Source organism: Lepisma saccharinum, chromosome 7, assembly GCF_977018435.1.
Source record: "Lepisma saccharinum chromosome 7, izLepSacc3.1, whole genome shotgun sequence".
Taxonomy (NCBI): Eukaryota; Metazoa; Arthropoda; class Insecta; order Zygentoma; family Lepismatidae; genus Lepisma; species Lepisma saccharinum.
The window spans coordinates 81,342,079-81,362,855 of NC_139235.1; the positions used below are offsets into that span (position 1 = coordinate 81,342,079).

General features: G+C 37.9%; 1 protein-coding gene across 1 annotated transcript in view; it reads right to left on the reverse strand.

The window, feature by feature from the left end:
- LOC145990295 (uncharacterized) overlaps window positions 1–17,056 on the reverse strand; it is a 63,161-nt gene extending 46,105 nt beyond the window's left edge. Inside the window, exon 1 of the mRNA XM_083125984.1 lies at window positions 16,721–17,056. The gene's annotated coding sequence lies outside the window, so the exon portion shown is untranslated. The remainder of the gene's footprint in view (window positions 1–16,720) is intronic.
- Window positions 17,057–20,777: the final 3,721 nt, after the last annotated feature.

Below are 20,777 nucleotides of genomic sequence, written 5' to 3' on the forward strand. Positions count from 1 at the left end.
GTTTCCTCAAAAACTGATGATCAAAACCAAAATGTCAACTGCTAAAAATTAGCTTCTGCCTCGACGTTTCTAGATAGAGGGGCGGGGCCAAACACCCCATCTCCTTTGGAATTTGTGACCCCTTACCTCATTATAAACCTCAGTATGTAAGTATCGTCAAATAGGTTGCACGTTAAGCAGATGGCTGGGGAAGGGGTGGTATTAGTGTTAAAAAGAATATGATATTGACTATGGAGTAATAAAACTCTTTCTGTGGAATGTAGGCATAGAAATATAATCCAAGTTGATTCGAACCTAACAAATTGTATGTTAAGGTGCAAGGGGGGAGGGGATCTTGTGTCAATAATATTGAATTATATCATTTTTTTTACTATCGGCCAACAATAAACCATATCCTATACTTACAGATTCATACCAATTGTTATTGAAGCCACAACTCATAAATCTTTTGTTAACTGTTTAATAAAAATTATACGAAATAAATTTAACTTATTTTAACCTCTATTATGTACGATAAGTAATACAATTGCTTTGCAGAAAAGACAGATTTGTTTGAATCAATAAAACACGCTGTTATTATGGTGTCTACCAAAATAACAAATCCAGACTTTTTCATGACTTTTTATTTAATCTTTTGGGGGAGGGTTTTCTTCATCTATTTTTCTTAACTTTTATTTATTTCACCCCTACTTCGGTAAAGTTGGAAATTAGCAAATAAGAAAATAAATATTTATTTAATGAAAAATCATTATCAAAAGGCCAGTTAAGATGAAAACTGAAGCTGTAATCAACAAGAAAATTAAGACTTGCTTTATCTATTAATGCATTCTGGACTGTAGTTGGCAGACTAGCGAGGCTCTGGTGTCTCGACTTTCAGCAAGTATAATCTTATGTGGGGCTCGTGTTGTCGTCCCTTCATCCATCTTATCTTACCACACCATTCATCCACATCAACGCGATTAACCAAAACTGGCAGAAAAGTGAAGTAAAATAAACTAAATAATCATTGTGATAGCAAACATTCTTCACCACAAATATAATTTCTTGACTTTTTCTTGACTTTCATGACTGGTAGACACCTTGCTTTTGTCGTAACCGCAAACAAAAAATTGATAACAAGGAATCGCCATTTAGTATTTTTTATGCTAATTGACGATTTATTAGTGCCTTTAGATATCTCGTGTGGTAGCGCTCATCACCTACGCATCCCCTTTATCAGTCACTATCGGCAAAATGTCAATTTGCCACTGAGGCTTACCATAGGAAAATACACTAAAATCGGCGTTCAAATATTCCCGCCAATGCATGAAACTGTAACTTCAAGGTCATCGAACTGATTGGCATGTTGTTTACGACCTGTAAGGCGAGTAGAATCGCCAAGAGTGACATTTCGCTTCAGGGCGGAAATCTTGCTTTCAGGCTTGCATAAGATCTCATGTGCAATGCGGTTTCATCAGCAGACACATGAACAAGACCGACTTTTTGATTGAACTTCGCTTTTCTGCCACTTTTGGCTACTTGCGAAAATGAGGATGAGTGATGATATGATGAAATTGTTGAAGGGACGATCACAAACACCCATGCCCAGGCCGGGATTCGAACCCGAGACTCCTGAACACCGACTTTTTAAACCGATATCAGGCTGTTCCTCCCCTCCTCGGTAGAAGGTACACGTAAACCAAACTTTTTTTTTTATAAAATATTTATTGGTTGTGGACAAAATCCATGCACCAGTTAACAATTTATCAATTGGTATTATATACATGTATGCACATAATATTTACTCAGAATTATTCCTTTCATAATAAATAGTTTCCAAATTTCATTACACTTTTACAGAATTATATTAGACTTATTAAGATATTTTGTAAGAATATAGATTACCGAGGATGAAGGTGAAGTCAGTAAACAAGGCAGTGTCAGTGGCGCTTGATGTCCACTCCTGTACAATTCCTGTAAAAATGGTTATCTGTAAGTTTCTTAAAGTTTGCATTGAAATATAATGTGGTTTGGAGTTGCAGTATATTCATTGCACAAACAAACTGGTGAAGTCACTAAATTCTTCTTGTAAAGGTGAACTGCGGCGATAGTGTGATTTAACCTGCAGCGCATTATAGTTGTGAGGGAACTCCGGGAGAGTTGAATCTGTTCAAACCAACATTCCTTTGGAATTCTTTCTTGTATAGAATAGTAGGCCTTACCGCATTGAGTGCCAGTATTTGTCCACAAGCTTTGCCAGTCAGTAAATAGTATTTTTCTAGTGTGTGATTCCAAAACTACGGACGGAATAAAACCAAACTTAAATGTTATGACAGGTTTTCGCTTGTATTGAAACCAAGGTGAATTATGAAAGGTTGGTATATTCGACGTGACGTGACCAGAGGTGTTCACCATCCGGAGGGCGAACCTCAGGCGCGGATCAACGGGGAGGGCGATGGGGGCGATCACCTCTTCCAAATGCCTATACTAGTTCTCGGATACATTATATATTATCTATACCGTACATGTAAGCTATCCTGAATTTCATTGGTGTAAACGTTATGGATGGTTATTATGAACTGCCCTAATGCTTAATGAATATGTTTACATTTTTCTGGAGAAAAAGTCTTTGTTTTTTCGTAATGTTTCCTCACTTTTCGCCGTATCTCTGTATCGTTAGGATTATCACGAGAATGGAAAGATACAACAATGATGGAAGAAATAATCAACTTATCCGGGATTTGGATCCAGTATCCCTATTTTCACCCTGTGTACGTTAATTCCTATAGACCACGGAATAGTGCTGTGTATAGTTTATATTAAAACTATGTAGATATTGGTTAGAATGGACTTCCGCGGAAAAATCGCCCCTCCCAAGTGTCATACCTGGATCCGCCACTGGCAAATCTCACCTCCGAAAGAAGGGAAGGGAGAGGGAGGGTGTGTGAGGGAGAGGACGAAATAAATAAATAAGTAAATAAAAATAACAAAGAAAATCTTCATCTGAGGACACTAAACCACATTTAGCTAACAACACTGGCACCTCTTCATCAGCCACATAATTAGCCGACCTCTTTTGCGGAGTGGTTAGCTTAGTGCGCTACGAAACCAAGGGTCCCGGATTCGAATGCTGGCCTTCATCAATTTCACCATTCATACTCATCGTTGCGATTAGTCAAAAGTGGCAGGAAAGCGACGCTAAATAACAAATCAAATCAAAATCAAAAGACAGGGAATACGGCTCAAGTTGGTCAACAGCTACTTTACGACACGTAAATGGTAACTTGAAAATTCGTAACGCGGGTAGAAGAGCTGCCATGACACTGTTTCCAACAATGTGTCTTCTCTGGATGCTAAGGTGAAAAGATTTTCGTGAAATCGCCTAGGCTTCATTGCGTGCTAAATTGATTACAAATTTTTTGCAATTCGTCATTTCTAATTGCGCGCGGAGACTTGTCAAGTGAGTAGATCTAATTGAACGTGGAATGGAAGATTGATTGATTGATTAATTTTATTTTACTTGTGCCTCTTGGCTAATTTGCGAAAATGGGGATGAGTCATGAAATTGATGAATGGAAATTCACAAACAACCAAGCCCGAGCGGGATTCGAACCGGGGACCCTTGGCGTAGCAGCGCGATTGGAATGGAAGAGAAAGAAAGAGGCACCTACACATACAAAGTACTGTGGACGGCATACCAACGATTTTATAAAAAATGAAAATCTTTCAAGGAAAGCTGACTCTTAGTTCCATAATTTATTTGTTACAATAATATAGGCCTTAAATATATGAAGACTTATATTATGTACCAGAAACAAACGAAACACATGTAAGTCTTCATACATTATTTTATTATGATTAATGATCATTGATTAGGTGCATTTGCAAGAAAATTTCTGGAAGGTTACTGTCAGAGACGGCGACAGAAAATGTTGACCAGGTGGGCAGTAGCCATATATTGATAAATTAGGGAGGGCAGGTATAACGTTTATGAGTTTCACAAATACATAATCTCTATCACTAATTTCTTTGTATTTCTTTATCCATTTCGATTTGCTGCTGTACGTCTTCTTATTTATTATTTTCCACAGCTTATGTTACTCATCTCCAAGGCTGTAATCGAGGGTCGGCAAAAGTCTCAATAATGTTCTTGTTTCTTTTTTCAATTGGCGGCGGACTATTAAGGTTCTTATTCTTAACCCTTAAATTCCCGGATCAAACGAGAATTTAAGGGTTTAAGGAAGAATATCAAGCATGCAAACGTTAAGAGAAAACCAGAATCAATAAAATATAATTTGTTATTAAACCCTTAAATTCCCGGAACAAAATACTGACGTAAAATACCACTGGGTTCCATTGGATCGCATTTGGTAAAAGATGCTAGATCATACATTTTTTGAAAAGAAAATATTAAGGAAACAAACTGACACTTATCAGGGTGGCTACAAACAAGCAAAAATAAAATTCCCTGACTTTTCCAGGTTTTCCAGGACAAAATTTACATTTTCCCCTGACAATTACAAACTAAACTAATTCGATGTTTTTGCAAATGGAAATAAACTCATACAGATCCAGGTATGGATTTGATAAGTACCAATATTATCTTCTATGAAATTGAGTTAATTTCTCTATTCTCTATGATTTGAATTCAAAGTGCAAAATAGTAAGTTTAAAATAAAATACTTGATTATTTTTAAAATTACGACTAAATGAGATACGATTGAAGAGTGAATGATTAAGAAATACAATTTGTAATTTATCAGTCTCCTAATAAATTCTCGGTATTATATGTTGATATTTCCACTGAGGTTTGGAACCCTCTGCTTTCAAGAACCATGAGTGCGGACTCAGTTTTCAATGCATAAAGCTACTTCTCTCTTCTCTGTAAAGCAAACAACTTAACTCTTGCATATAAGTGAAACAATTGAATCGAACAAAATAAAGTGTCATATTTCCTTACATTATCAATGGGCTATCTGCTTAAGTACAGTATATCCAAGTGAAGTACTGTGAAACTGACAACATGGAGTTATACCATTAATGCTGGCGAAAAGGGTATGAATGTATTATAAATTTAACGCAAGAAATTTATAGAATTGCATTGTATAGGTACCTGATTTAGCTAACCACACATTAAAACAGGAAAACACTAATAATAAAAGCTTCTGAAGTTAATATGCGAGGGGTATCCTGAAAAAAGCTCCAATCGTGTCTATACGCAGCACTAGTGGTCGGAGAGCGACACACACACATGCAGGCAGGAAGAAGTGGCATGTAACACGCTCAGAATTTGGCACAGAGCCACCAGCAATCGTGTGAGGTGTGCAGACCGGACGTCGTGAGTGATAGTATGGTCAGACGATGATGCAGACAATTCACGGAAGGCCAATGGAATGTGCACAACCCCATACAGCTGAGTACACACGGGCCCTTTGCATCACTTCAGGTGAGAGATCTTGGACCACTCCCTGTACAGTCCTGGCCTTGAATGTACCGACTTTCATCACTTTGTTTAACTGAAGAGATTTCTGGCAGGGCAAGGATTTGACAGCTACACTGCGGTAGAGATAGTTCCATTCTTTGCTGTCAGACACATATACCATGGACATACAAAATTTAGTGCCATGCTACGACAAATGCCAGAACAATGGTGGTGATTATGCCGAAAATTAGGTTAGGACACACTGTTACTAATGTAATAAATTACAACTGATATTCTTGTTTTATTTATGCCTAATCGGTAGGGACCTTGATTTTTTTGTTATTGTTTTTTCAAATTGGTGTATTTTTTATTTTTTACAATTCGGTGTTATTTTTCCCAAAATTCACATTTTCATTTTAGTGCATTATCTGGCAAATATCTGAAATTATACCTTCATGGTGTTTTTAAACTACTGTTTCAAATTGTAAGTCACATGGCTTACGCCTCTTTGTGAGAGTTTGATAATTTGATTTTTTTTTTTTGGGAAAGTTATTTTCCATACCCCTTTTTTAATTTTAAGGTAAGGATCAGATAATGGAATTTTCCCCGTATATTCTGAAGGGTGCATAATGACCATAAGTGGCGACTCACCCAAAAAAATAAAAACCAATCAATCACACCTGACAGATACCGATATATTATGGCACCAAAAATTGGCATTATCTTTTTTTGACTTGTTAGTGTTACGTTTCCCAAAATTCGCGTTTTTGTTTTAGAACATTTATCTGCCAAATATACCGAAACGTAATACTCCATTGTGCTTTTAAACTATTATTTTAAATTGTAGGTCACATGGTCTACGTATTTTCGTGACAGTTTGATATGTTGGAACAGATTTTTGAGGAAGTAAAAGTAAAGTGCTCCCCTGCACTTTTCCATGAAGGTGTATAGGGGTGATGTGATCAGCACCACGCTCCATGCTACCTTTATTCCTCAAAGTTAACTCAAGGTACCAGCTTCATATGATGCTGGGTGGAGGCCGGAGCAGTTTGAATAGGTGGAAAACATCCCGGTTCTCCCCCGCAGGAGATCGACCCTGGGTCTCTCGCATAGTAGTCAGACGCCCTAATGACTGAGTTCCATTATTACTCGCTCGACAAATGCCGATGGTGCGCACTTAGCTTGGTAATTCAAAACATATCTCGTGCGACAAATACGAAGATGTGGCTCCCATATGACGGTAGATACGCACTCGATCTCCTGTTAGAACCCTGCAACTTTGCTCTGTGATGTAAATGGTTTTGATAGAAGTTGAAAAAATCGTGGGAAATACATGATTTAATGTGGCTGTCAGAATTATTCCATGTACGTATAACTCTATAGTTTACTCTTGAGTAAAATGTTGGAAAACTTGCATGTTCTATGTAAACAAACATGTTTGTTTTAGAACATTTCTTTTAAAAAATCGCTAAAAACGCCAACAATTCGCATTTTATGCCAAATTTCAATATTTCGAACGGGCGAAAAATGTGTCCAGACATCACTGCACATTCCTAAACATAGCTTCGCAGAAATTACCATTTTCACGGTTTTGGCATTTGCAAAAAATCAATGTCCCTACTAATTGGAAATTACTTTCTGGCCACCCCTCGTATAAATCAGTAGATGGAAAGTGAAAATTTAGCAGGACTGGCAGAGAAAAGTCAATTCTTGAAGAAAGTGATTTGCTTTTATGATTGAATGATTTGAGTAAATATGATATTAACATATTTACGTATTTATTATTAGTATTTTATTTCATAATATTGGACATTAACCTTACTCAGCGAGAGATTTAAGACCTTCTCTCATGAGTTTAAACAGACAGGACAGAGAGTGGTGTTAATTTCATTGCAATACTAGTGTTGCAGTAAATTTGAGGTTGGGAGCAAGCACTTGCCAATTTTTATAACGTTCACCAATGCAGATTTATGTTTCACTTTTTCGTGATAGTATTCAATATATATCCCATTTGGTTGGATTCTTCTTGATATCTAAGAATAGTGCGATGTCATTGTAAACGTATGATAACTTGTGCGAAACCACTAATACGTCAGGATGATGAAAGAAAACCTTCGTAAGCACTGCTACATTAAATAAGGTGAAGTGAGCCAGAAGAGTAATAAAATTCCAGCAGCATATTTGCAGTCTAAAGCTCTTCTTGTTTATGCATTCGATTTTTGTTGGATGTTGCATCCATGCAATTTCTGTCGCATGTTGTAGTGAGGTACTTTGTCGGGTAGCGATATTCGACAAAAAACGGCGCCACCCGCTCTTATCCCCTCCATCTGTTGACAAGTCCCCTTGCTACTCCCAAAAGGACAAGAAAAAAAAATGATAATTCAATGCTTTTTCCACGTAATATTTAGAGACTTAACATTTACTCCGCCGATGATACCATATGGTATCATCAGTGTAAGGTCGTACTCGCCTGATGATACCATATGGTATCATGGTGCTGATTACGAAATGAATGTGCTTTTTGGACCTTCATACACTTATGGTTGGGTGGAAACTCTGACACAGATCTGGAGCAAGCCTGGGAAATTCATATTGATGAGCAACCTCCCTCTTCTCTGCAACATATCCATGCCACATTTCCGAACAGAGTTCCACATTTTGGCTCATTATTCAACTTGTATGGCACCCAGGAACATGAAATATGTTTCAATCTCTTTGGAAACGTCATTTCTTTGAAGAGAATAATAAGGTTTGCGCCTTCTCCCCAAAATAGCGGCAGAAGAGGGGGCAAAGTCGAGATTTTTTTTTTCATGGAAATTCGGTGGTCGCGGCCCCAAACCCGCCTTCCTCGGTTCGGCATTCTGAATTATACACGGTTGCATGCTATGATGTTTTATCTGAAAAACAAAATTTATCTGAAGTAGATTGCTCCCATAGTGCCCGAGTTATAACAATTTTCCTCCAAAAAAGAAAGTTACATATTTTTCGTAAAAATAAAAAATCACATTTTGACTTATTATTCTACTTGTATGGCACCCAAGAACATGACACATGTTTCATTCTCTTGAGAAATGTCCATTATTTGAAAATAATACTAAAGTTCGTGCCTTCTTCCCAAAATAGTGGGAGAAGAGGGGGCAAACTTCAGATTTTTGTTTCTTTCTATTGAAATTTGGGGTTCGCGCCCCCAAACCCCCTTCCTCGGTCCGGCGTTCTGAATTGTACACGGTTGCATGCTATGATGTTTTAGCTGCAAAACAAAACTTATCCGAAGTAGATTGCTCCTATAGTGCCCGAGTTATAACAATTTTCCTCCAAAAATGCAAATTACCTATTTTTTGTAAAAAAAAATAATCACATTTTGGCTTATTATTCAACGTGTATGGCACCCAAGAACATGAAACATATTACGTTCTCTTCAGAAATGTCCATTCTTTGAAAAGAACACTAAAGTTCGCGCCTTCTTCCAAAATAGCGGGGAAGAGGGGGCAAACTCCAGATTCTTATGGTTTCTTCATTGAAATTCGGGGGCTGCGCCCCCAAACCCCCTTTCCTCGGTTCAGCGTTCTAAATTGTACACGGTTGCATGCTCTGATGTTTTAGCTGCAAATTAAAACTTATCCGAAGTAGATTGCTCGCATAGTGCCCGAGTTATAACAATTTTCTGAGCAATATGCAAATTACCTATTTTTAGTAAAAAAAAACAAAGTTTCACATTTTGGCTTATGGCACCCAAGAACGTGAAAGATATTTCATTCTCTTTGGAAACGTCCATTCTTTGAAGAGAATACTAAGGTTTGCGCCTTATCCCCAAAATAGCGGGAGAAGAAGGGGCAAACTTCAGATTTTTATGTCTTTTTCATTGAAATTCGGGGGTCCGGTTCCCCCAAACCCCCTTCCTCGTTCCGGCGTTCTGAATTGTATTTGGTTGCATGCTATGATGTTTTATCTGAAAAACAAAATTTATCTGAAGTAGATTGCTCCCATAGTGCCCGAGTTATAACAATTTTCCTCCAAAAAAGAAAGTTACATATTTTTCGTAAAAATAAAAAATCACATTTTGACTTATTATTCTACTTGTATGGCACCCAAGAACATGACACATGTTTCATTCTCTTGAGAAATGTCCATTATTTGAAAATAATACTAAAGTTCGTGCCTTCTTCCCAAAATAGTGGGAGAAGAGGGGGCAAACTTCAGATTTTTGTTTCTTTCTATTGAAATTTGGGGTTCGCGCCCCCAAACCCCCTTCCTCGGTCCGGCGTTCTGAATTGTACACGGTTGCATGCTATGATGTTTTAGCTGCAAAACAAAACTTATCCGAAGTAGATTGCTCCCATAGTGCCCGAGTTATAACAATTTTCTGTTCCCGTGCAGAGTTCCATAACGATATCTTTAAATTAAATAAAAAAAAGTCAATGAAGACGAAATTCCCTGACATTTCCCTGACTATTTTTGACATCTCAAATTCCCTGACTTTTCCCGGTTTTCCAGGTTTTCCAGGTCTGTCGCCAGCCTGCTTATGTAATAAAAAGAACAAGCAAATATAAGAAAAGTAACGGCCTAACATGTAATTCGTGATAAATCAATATAAATGGTCAACTGCCGAAGTTAGTCGTCCATTGGACCCCACTGGGAGTTTAAGGGTTAAATGCGACAATTCAGATCTGTTGTTAGTTTCAAAACACGGAAAGAACGAAAAATAGAATCATTGCTGATTCTGTTTATTTTTCGCTCTCGTATAACTCTTTTTCCAAGTTTTTATTTTAGCGTAATTAGCAGTATGATTAAAGTTGTTAACAGTATACAAGCTGATAATTCACAAAAGCAATATGAACAAGAAAAGACTGTAGCCTTTATGATGAAACGCAATCAGTAAATAACACGTTTCATATTCTCAAATTGAACAATGCATGCAATTGAGCAACGTCTCCCCCCACCCTTTGGTTCAATAATATTACAAGATTGCCTGTTCTATCCGTTTGTTCATAAAAATTTCTTCGGATTTATTTTATTCCCCTAAATTAGAGACGTATAGGACGGGATACGGATGGGAAGGCAATTACGTAATTCCACACACCAGATGGGACTGCAGACCAAATGTCTGCAATTTCCTGATGGTTTCGGAATTTCTGCGATAAGAAACTGCATTGGGACTGTCAAATCAGTTATAATTTTTTTCCCTCTAGTCTTCTTAAAGGAATTTGGTACTTAAAAACGCAGTGGAAGAAAACCAGGGAAACACCGTAACATTCTCAAGTTATTTGACACAAGATGAAACAGAAAAGTATCAATACTAAGTAGCGTGACGTGGTATTGTATTCACTAATTGTAGAAACTTTACAGACTTTACAATTTACTAGTAGAAGATAAATATTTCAGCGAGCTCTTCAGTCTCTGTGTAAACCTGTGGGGAGTTTGAAACATCTCCACTTGTTCTAACCAAATTGTTTTCATGCAGTGCAAGGTTATATTGGGCACCTCAAAAGGTGGACTGTTCAGCACTGTGAAGATGTCAGTATTCTAATAGAGATACGTATATATAAAAAAAAAACAACTAAGAAAGAGTTTTGAGAACTTTCTTGAAATTTATTCCAAAGCTGAGAAACTACTTAGAGACCATGATGAAGAAATGAAGAGACCTAGAACACCAGCTGTCAAATCTGAGGGAACAATGCACCAGCTGAGAGCACAAAAGAATATTACAAGGTTAATCTTCATTGTCCATTTTTTGGACCATTTTGTAGTAGAATTGAACTCACGCTTCTCTGAACACAGTCAACACATTGCAAAATTGCAACAACTTATTCCAAATATGTGAAACGGCTATCCCTCATTCATTGGAGCAGTGTGTGAAAATGTTGGATGGTCTGGTGGATAGATTGGATTTTGAGAGCCTGATCATACCTATGCCTGCTATACGTCCCGGATTTTCCGGGACAATCCCGGGATGATATAATTTGTGCTGGTGTCCCGAATAGTTTCTTCAAGGTGCACAAATGTCCTGGGATCGGGTGAGAAAGAAGAAATTATTAAGACTATACTTTCCTCAACTTTATTTATATTTAAATGCGTAATATTAAAATGATCATTTTACAAAACAATCTAACTGTACATTGATCCGCTCCCCCTCGATAATACAAGAGATATCGATTTAAAAGAAGATGCTGCAAAGATATTTGAATTCACGATACCGCCGCCGTCTGCCAGCAGCACTGAATTTCAGTTGCAAATCTCTCCCATTGCATAGTAAGCTGTTTACTGTAAATAGTCAGTGCTTGGGTGCCCGCAGTCTTTAGTCCACAATTCTCAAATAAAGTTTCGACATTGTGAGAAGGCAGCTTAGTTCATCGTGGTACCGAAAAGGAATTGCAAGATTAATTATATACTTCGAAGTGGATTTCTGTTTGTTTTTTAAGAAGTGTAAAGAATATGATACACGCAACTTTGTCGGGTCCAGCCCCCCCCCCCCCGCTCCCCAACAAGCTTCCGGTCAGCAGTGGTCCGAATTTTCACTTATGAAATATAGCAACCCTAATCATAATAAAAGTTGACCCCCGCCCCCCCCCCCCCGCCTTTACATGAACTATATATACACGCCCATGTCTCTCTCGCTCTCACACACACATTTGCGCGCATTCGTCAAATCTTATACAATTTATCTTCTGAATTCCCTCTATCCACTCCATTCTAGAAAGAAAGTGTCCAAGGGACTCCATGAAAAGCCACTTGGCAGGTCTTGGCTCTCGAAGAGCTGTTGCTCCTCGTATTCGCCCCCCCCCCTCTATCTCTATAATTTCTTCTCTCTTTCCTGTGTCAATCTTGATATAATCCCCCTATTTCTGTCATTTAAGTTTCTTCAACTGCTCACTGTGTACTTCGCTTTGTACACTCCTCTTCACATAAAGTGGCACATTTTAAATTATAAGGTTGGACAGTTGGAATATATGTTACTTTATCTGACCAGGAGTGTACATAAGATATTTTGTCTTACATCTTTAAATTAAGAAAAACATTTCCACAGCCTATTCTTTATTAGATTAAGTCTAATCTGCTATCTGTTTAGATTGGTTCATTTAATTTATTTGTGTTCTTTAACTTCGCTCTTCTCATTTTCTGCCACTTTCGTCTAATCGCGAAGATGAGGATGAATTGTGATAAGATGAAATGTATGAAGAGAAACTCACAAATAGACATGAGGGCAGAAAACGACAAAACAAGCCCCACAACGGATTATGCTGGCTGCGAATTCAGACGCCAGAGCCTTGATAGTCTGCAAAATGCAGTCCAGGATGTAATGCGTGCAGTGGCATGCTTAGGAGTTTCAAAAAGGGGCGGGTTACGTATATTTGCATTTGTAGTCAGTCCTCATTTTGCCATATTTTCCTGCCTTTGATATTTTTTAAGAATACAGGGTCAGACGTGTGGGGGGGGGGCGTGACTCCGACCAACGCCCTCCTGGACACGCCACTGACTACGTGGAAGAAAGGTTGACATTTCGTTGTCTTGTAAAGGGTCACTCCTTACACTCTGAAGCAGATTATATTTTAGAATATATTGTTTAATTCATGCGACAATTATGAAAAGTATGGGACAAATTCTTTACAAATGCAAGAGGCATCGAAGGCTACGGTAATCATTGGTCTTCATATTTTCAGGTTCCAACATTTGTAATTGTTGCTGTGAACGTTCGCTACAAAACTGGTCTAAAAAGAGAAAAATATGCAAGATTGTCAACAATAAGTAGCCAGCCTATATATATATATATATATATATATATATATATATATATATATATATATACAGGGTGTCATTTTAATGGCGCCCACGGACCACGGAAACGTATAGAGGACATCAAAACAAACAACATTTCTCAGTAACATTTTTCTCGTTGGTGCATCATTTCGGCGCTACAGTCCTTCAAAAAATACCGTTTTGCCGCCTGAATGCTGGCAACCACACACAACATTTGATTGCATTTGTGACGTCATATCCCGTCCTGAAGCGATGCGTTCCAGGGTTGCCAGGAACACTCATATTCTGTGAAAAATGACATAGCTACAATCAGCCACATTATGTACCGTAAAAGAAAACGACAAAACACGTTCTTTAACCTAACAGGTCAAATAAATTGCACGAACATGGTGATGGACAATTTGCATATTAATACTCATGGATCCCACTGTACATCATACATTTAACAATTAGATTTACAATTGATATAAAAAGGCAACAGAAGATCGTGTTAAGATGTTATCATTTACGAAATAAAGTAATCATTCGCCTCGTACAGTGGGATCCATGAGTATTACCGTGCGAATTGTCCATCACCATGTTCGTGCACTTTATTTGACCCAATAAGAGCTTCAAGAATTAAAAGAAAACTCAAAACAAGCTGTTGACAACTTCTGCACCACCATACATAAAAATCCATCGCTTAAAAACACACAGGATATAAGAGAAAAAGTTAATGAAAATAGTCATGGACAATTTGTACCGTGATACTCAGGGATCCCACTGTACAGATGTGTGTGTTTAACGAGGCAAACGGAATATTTTAATATCAATCCAGAAAAGTTATGAACTTGCCTAAGATGCAATTTTAACACTTTTACGACACTTTCAGTGCATGTTTGAATATATATCATCAGTGGCGGCAATTGGGGAGGAGGGTAGTTGCTTCGCTCCCACTTTTTGTCACTTTTCGCCCTCGCACTATGGCCTCTTAATGCTGAGCTTGTCTAACAAGAGAATGCAAACTGTCCTTGCCCTCGCTCCAGTTTGGTAGCCAATCGCCGATAATATAAACGTTAGTTTGGTTTATACGTGAATGAATGAAGTTGCTGGAATACTGGGGTTGTTTTACTAGACAAGACATCAGATTTGTTACTGTTGCGTCTCATTTTTCATAAATGATGGTAAAGATAAGACAAGATAACATTAAGCAATGTTGCTAATGAGAAGAAAAATTAACTTCTGGCCCTTGAGTAATTCTACTGCCTCAGGATATTACGCCCTTGCACAAAAACAGTTTATTATTGTGTGAAAGCAAAACATTATCAACCAAGTCTCAGATAATGTTTTTAACTGTTCCTCGAGGCACGTTTGAAATGAGACATAACAATTTCTCTTTTAGAACAGAACAACCTATTTATTTGGTTTGTTTACAATAGTTCAAAAAATTCTCATGACGAATCAAGACAGGGAATATACGTAGTTGGGAACTCAACTCAACAAAGTTTTATTCGACTTACAGCTTAAAATGGCTGTTTATGCCCAGCATACTATAGTTGGGAATAGGTTAATATATTAACAAGATGGAATATATTCAGGTTGGTTAATAAACAGTAGTGAATGGTTATTGGTTTACAAGAAGTAGCGCCAGGGTGAGGTGCGTGTGTGGTCAAAACATCAGTGTTTAATGAAATACGACACAGAAAAAGAAAAGTGTGTAAAGGTACGAAATCATTAACACAAGAGGGCCGTCTTCAACACGTTTCTATTTCACTATTTCTAAAACAAGAACCCGAAAGTCAAACTAAAAAAGAAAGAGGAAACAGACGATATATATATATATATATATATATATATATATATATATATATATATATATATAGCTATATATATATATATATAAAGTCAACTTTAATTTTATGATGATGTTTAAAGAATTTGCGTCATAGACGCAATTACTTTCCTTACGCGGGCCTCCCATTTGGAGCTGTGGTAGCATCGTCGCGTCGCCTTCATGGACGTCCGCAGGATTTTTTCCACGGAGGGGCAAGGAAGGTATCTTTTTTTCCAGGGGGGAGCAACATGGCATATTTTCCCCAATAATTAGTGTTGCCCACGAGACGAGACTTTCGCCTGTCTCGTCTCGAAAATATTCGTTTGTCAAAGGGACACATGATCAATCTCGTCTCGTCTCGAATTTTTAAAAGCCTGTCCCGTCTCGTCCCATGGGCAACACTACCAATAATAGTGTTCATCCCTCAAAAAACATCGAATCTGAATTTATCATGTTCGTGAAATAATTAACACACATTATTGTGGCTGAACTTAAATTATATGTGTGAAATATGTCATTTATGGTTGACTTTTGTTATCCAGGGGGGCCACGCCCCCCCCCTTCCGGACGCCCATGGTCGCCTTGTAATCAAGGGGTCCCGACTCTCGGGTTCGACACCCGGTGGAGGCACAGACGTCCGCAGGATTTTTTCCAGGGAGGGGCAAGGAAGTTATTTTTTTCCAGGGGGGCAAGCAAGGTACATTTTCCCCCAAAATAGTGTTATTCCATAAAAAGAAATTGCTTAAATTTGAATTTATGGTGTTCATACAATAATTAACACATATTATTGTGGATAAAATGAAATTATATGTGTGAAATACATAATTTTTGGTTGACTTTCATTTTCCAGGGGGTACCATGCCCCCCCCCCCCTTCCGGACGCCCATGAGTGGAGGTACATGGCACAGTGGTTTGAATCCCACTTTAAACCGTAAGTCCGGTCCCGATTAGCCTTACTGTGCACAAAATGGACTTCAAACACCAACTCAAACCAAATCAAACTTTCCTTACGCAAATAATTATATTTATCATTCTTCATTGCTTCTTAATCATAATTCATCTTCATTAGTCAAAAGTGGAAGAAAAGAGACGCTAAATAACGAAAATACAATACTTTATTGTTTTTTATTCGATGAAAGATTCGTGTTGTAATTTTATGCAAATAATTTCTCACATACGTTGTGCAAAAATACATCTATTTCACATCAAAAACTAATCCCGCCAAAAGTTTCTGAACACTCCGATACCTGATGGACCCACCTGCATGTATTCGACTATGGTCGGTGATTAACAATTTGTCTTCTGAAATTAAATGCTTCTTTCGTGGTTTATTGGTAGTCAATATATCGAAAACTGGCAATTATATCTCCCACGCATGTAGGTACAGAACTGAAAAACGGTGCTGATGTGGTATGTCAGACTTGAACCAAACTGGTCTTGCACCGGTTACTAAACGGCATACGTTACGGAAAACAACAATTTTTCCTAATGACGTCTACGAAAATAAGAGAGAGTTTTCGCTTTCAAAGTTTAATACGTCAGGATCGGTGACAACAGCTGATGCCATGAGTGACACGCTGGTGGCGAATAAAAATGGACTTTCAGGCCGTGAAAAGTGTGCAAGGGGAATTGAGAGAATTTCATTCCAAACGGTTTTCGGTGTCGACAGGCCTTGCGCGAATCAGCGAACACTAAACATTTTCACATTATCAAGTACGTGCAAGAGAAGAAGATGCAAATTATGTACTTACACGATGCGGAAAATGTCCGTTCTCGCTCCGAAGTGCCGACCAAAAACGTCAGAAGTATCTTGCTCTTCTCGGCGTGATAGATTTGTGGTGGCAGTCAGGCTGGTTCCACTTACAAACCCCCATGTCATTTACCACGCCCTCTCGCTGACCTCTTCTTTGCAGCCGAGAATAGTAACACTGTGTTGCCAACTCCTGTAAATTTATGACACTGTTCAGATTTCATGGAAAAGCCAAACAAACAAAAAAAAAAACACAATAAATGAATGGAAAAACACCGCGACGCGAAAATAGACACTGGCGTGAAGACAGTTTTAGTTCGGCAATTCGTTTTCGATGCTAGTGCCAACAGGTCGGGCTAGTTTGTATCTCTCCGAGGCAGAGGAGTAAATGCAACGGTGTTGCTAGCCTTCCCGACCTCTTTTCCGCACTTTCTCTTCCCACCTGCGTCTTCACCCTGCAGCTATGTCGATTAGGGGTGCGAAAGGAAGGAGAGGTAAGCTCTCCCACCGGTACACAAAAGGTGTTTGGGCCGTTTTGGATCCGAAGCGGACACCAGTTTTGTCCAATACCTTGTCAAGACAACATGAAAGCTTGTGAAGTTGCAGAGATGATGACCAGGAAAGAAATGGTTGGACGATCAAAGTCAGCCGACTGGCGCCAGCCAATCGGAACAAAAGTTAAGATTTGGAGTTTTATGTCCTCGTTTTCATTTGCACAGATAGTATACCAATTACAAACAATAGATTTCCTTTCCTCGTACTTATTTTGTTGTTAAAAGTATTGCATTCAACATTTGAGATATTGCCTTTAGTACCAGTCAGTGTTGCCACAATATGAGGGCAGAATTTCCCTTTCCAAGGGGCAAAATTTCCCTTAGTGGATCAATTTTTCCCTTCACCTAAGCAAATTATATAATAATAATAATTAGTAGTAGTAGTAGCAGCAGCAGCATTATTAGTGGTGATGGTGGAAGCAGTAGTAGTATGTAATGAAGTATTCCGTTGAATTCGTTATTCGTTTGAATAAAAAATACTTTTTAAAATATCACATTTCAGTTTCATCACTTCCTGACCAGATGTCCGAGGTTTGAATCCTGATCAGAAATCCATTTAATCGTTAATCCTCATCGTTGCTATTTATCCCAAAATACATAAAAGCAACAACGTACAATAAACTTAAAGGAGCAGAAATAAGTAGGAAAATCAAAATAAATAAATAACATTAAAAAATGTGGCTATGAAATTCGAAATTAACATAAACTTTAATAATGTAGTCAAATGACCTTAAAATTTCCCTGCAATTTTGGTATTTTTCATCATAATTTCCTTTATCCTTTTGGCTAGAATTTCGGTCCGAATTTCCCTGCAAAAGGGAAATTTCCCTTCATGTGGCAACACTGGTACCAGTCACGTACACGTACGCAGACGATACTAGCGCAATAATAAAGGGAAATGATGTGAACGAGTTAAAAGCCAACATTAAAAAAACAATGAGAATAATGAAATCTTGGTTTAACAGTAACAAATTACTATTGGACCAACAGAAAACAAATTACCTGCTTTTGCACACTAAACAAAACAGTAAAACTAAATATGTAGTAAAGAATAGCCATCTTCCAGTAACATTAGTTAGCGAAACAAAATTTTTAGTAGTAACTATAAATGAAAATCTAAATTGGTCAAACCACGTAAAAATACTTGTTAAAAAACTAACTTCCAAAATATTTGCACTGAGGATATTAAAACAAATACTTAATATAAATTCAATAATTCAGGTGTATTATGCAATGTTGTTTCATTCACTAAATTATGCGATAGAATTTTGGGGGAACTCACCGGCAAGTTTAGAAGCATTTAGAAAACAACAGCAGGCATTAGAATTATAGCAGGAATAAATACTAGGGAATAGAGCAAAACGTTGTTTAAGAAATTTAAAATATTAACCCTCCCCTCACTGTACATATATGAAATGTCATTATATGCGAGAAAAAATATTGGGGTGCGAAGTTCAATAGAACATACATACGAAATAAACAGCTCTTAAAGCCATACTTCACGAGGCTAACATTAGTTCAAGAAGGACCCGAACAGATGGCAATTAAAATATTCAACCATTTACCAAATGATATAAAAACAGAATGAATGGCAAGTTTCAAAAAACAAATTTAAAAAACTATTAGTTAATAAGGAATATTATAACATTAGTGAATATCTAGATTGTAAATTATAGAAATTTTGTAATTATATTTTTTTATCTGAACTGTACTGAATCCTCCAAGTACCAGTGTATATGGTTTAAGGATGGCCAAACGAATCCGGATCCGGATCCAAAAGTTCCGGATCCGAAAATCCGGATCCGGATCCGATAGTTTTGTATCTCAATCCAATTATAATAATACCACACCTTAAAAGGTATTATGATCTTCAATTACAAAGAATTTTTTCATTTGTTAGTCCTTCAAGATTTCTTTTCAAGTGTTGTTCCTAAAATAATTTGCTACTCATCGGCTAACACACTCGTGCACAAAAATAATCTTACTTGTTTAACATAACATGTCAGAGGTGATTTTGTAAATGCCATTGAAACGAATATGTATTCATTAGAATGTATTGGAAATGGAAACACACATAAATGTGAGACATTCCATTCCAAGATTAAACCTTTAACACATTTAACAAGATATAAATGTTATACAAAAATTATACAATTGCACTACAGTTACAGTTTTAAAAATTAAAATAAAACATTATAATATACGCAGTGTTATATAATTACAAAGTCTAAGACTAACAAGGGAGGTTATCTTAGTGTCCCCCTTCGATTTCCATGAAACTTGGCAGGTGTATAGAGGGGCCCAAAGGAAGAAATACGTGTTTTCTTGTTTCAACTAAAAAACTGCTTTAGAGGTCAAGACCCCCCTCAATGTCAAGATGAGGACAAATTGAAGTGAGAATCTGACCCCTGTGTCCCCCTCCGATTTCCATGAAATGTGGCAGGTATATAAAGGGGCCCAAAGGAAAAAATACTTGTTTTTTGTTTCAGCTAAAAAAACTGTTTTAGGGGGCAAACCCCCTCAAATGTCAAAATGAGGACAAATTGAAGTGGGTATTTGACCCCTGTGTCCCCCTCCGATTTTCATTAAACTTGGCAGGTGTATAGAGGGCCCCAAAGGAAGACATACATGTTTTTTTGCTTCGGCTAAAAAACTGTTTTAGGGGCAACCCCCCTCAAATGTCAAGATGAGGACAAATTGACGTGGGGATCTGACCCCTGTGTCCCCCTCCGATTTCCATGAAATGTGGCAGGTGTATAAAGGGGCCCAAAGGAAAAAATACTTGTTTTTTGTTTCAGCTGAAAAAACTGTTTTAGGGGGCAAACCCCCTCAAATGTCAAAATGAGGACAAATTGAAGTGGGTATTTGACCCCTGTGTCCCCCTCCGATTTTCATTAAACTTGGCAGGTGTATAGAGGGCCCCAAAGGAAGACATACGTGTTTTTTTGCTTCGGCTAAAAAACTGTTTTAGGGGCAACCCCCCTCAAATGTCAAGATGAGGACAAATTGACGTGGGGATCTGACCCCTGTGTCCCCCTCCGATTTCCATGAAATGTGGCAGGTGTATAGAGGGGCCCAAAGGAAGAAATACGTGTTTTTTTTGTTTCAACTAAAAAACTGCTTTAGGGGTCAAGACCCCCCTCAATGTCAAGATGAGGACAAATTGAAGTGAGGATCTGACACCTGTGTCCCCCTCCGATTTCCATGAAATGTGGCAGGTATATAAAGGGGCCCAAAGGAAAAAATACTTGTTTTTCGTTTCAGCTAAAAAAACTGTTTTAGGGGGTAAACCCCCTCAAATGTCAAAATGAGGACAAATTGAAGTGGGCATTTGACCCCTGTGTCCCCCTCCGATTTTCATTAAACTTGGCAGGTGTATAGAGGGCCCCAAAGGAAGACATACGTGTTTTTTTGCTTCGGCTAAAAAACTGTTTTAGGGGCAACCCCATCAAATGTCAAGATGAGGACAAATTGACGTGGGGATCTGACCCCTGTGTCCCCCTC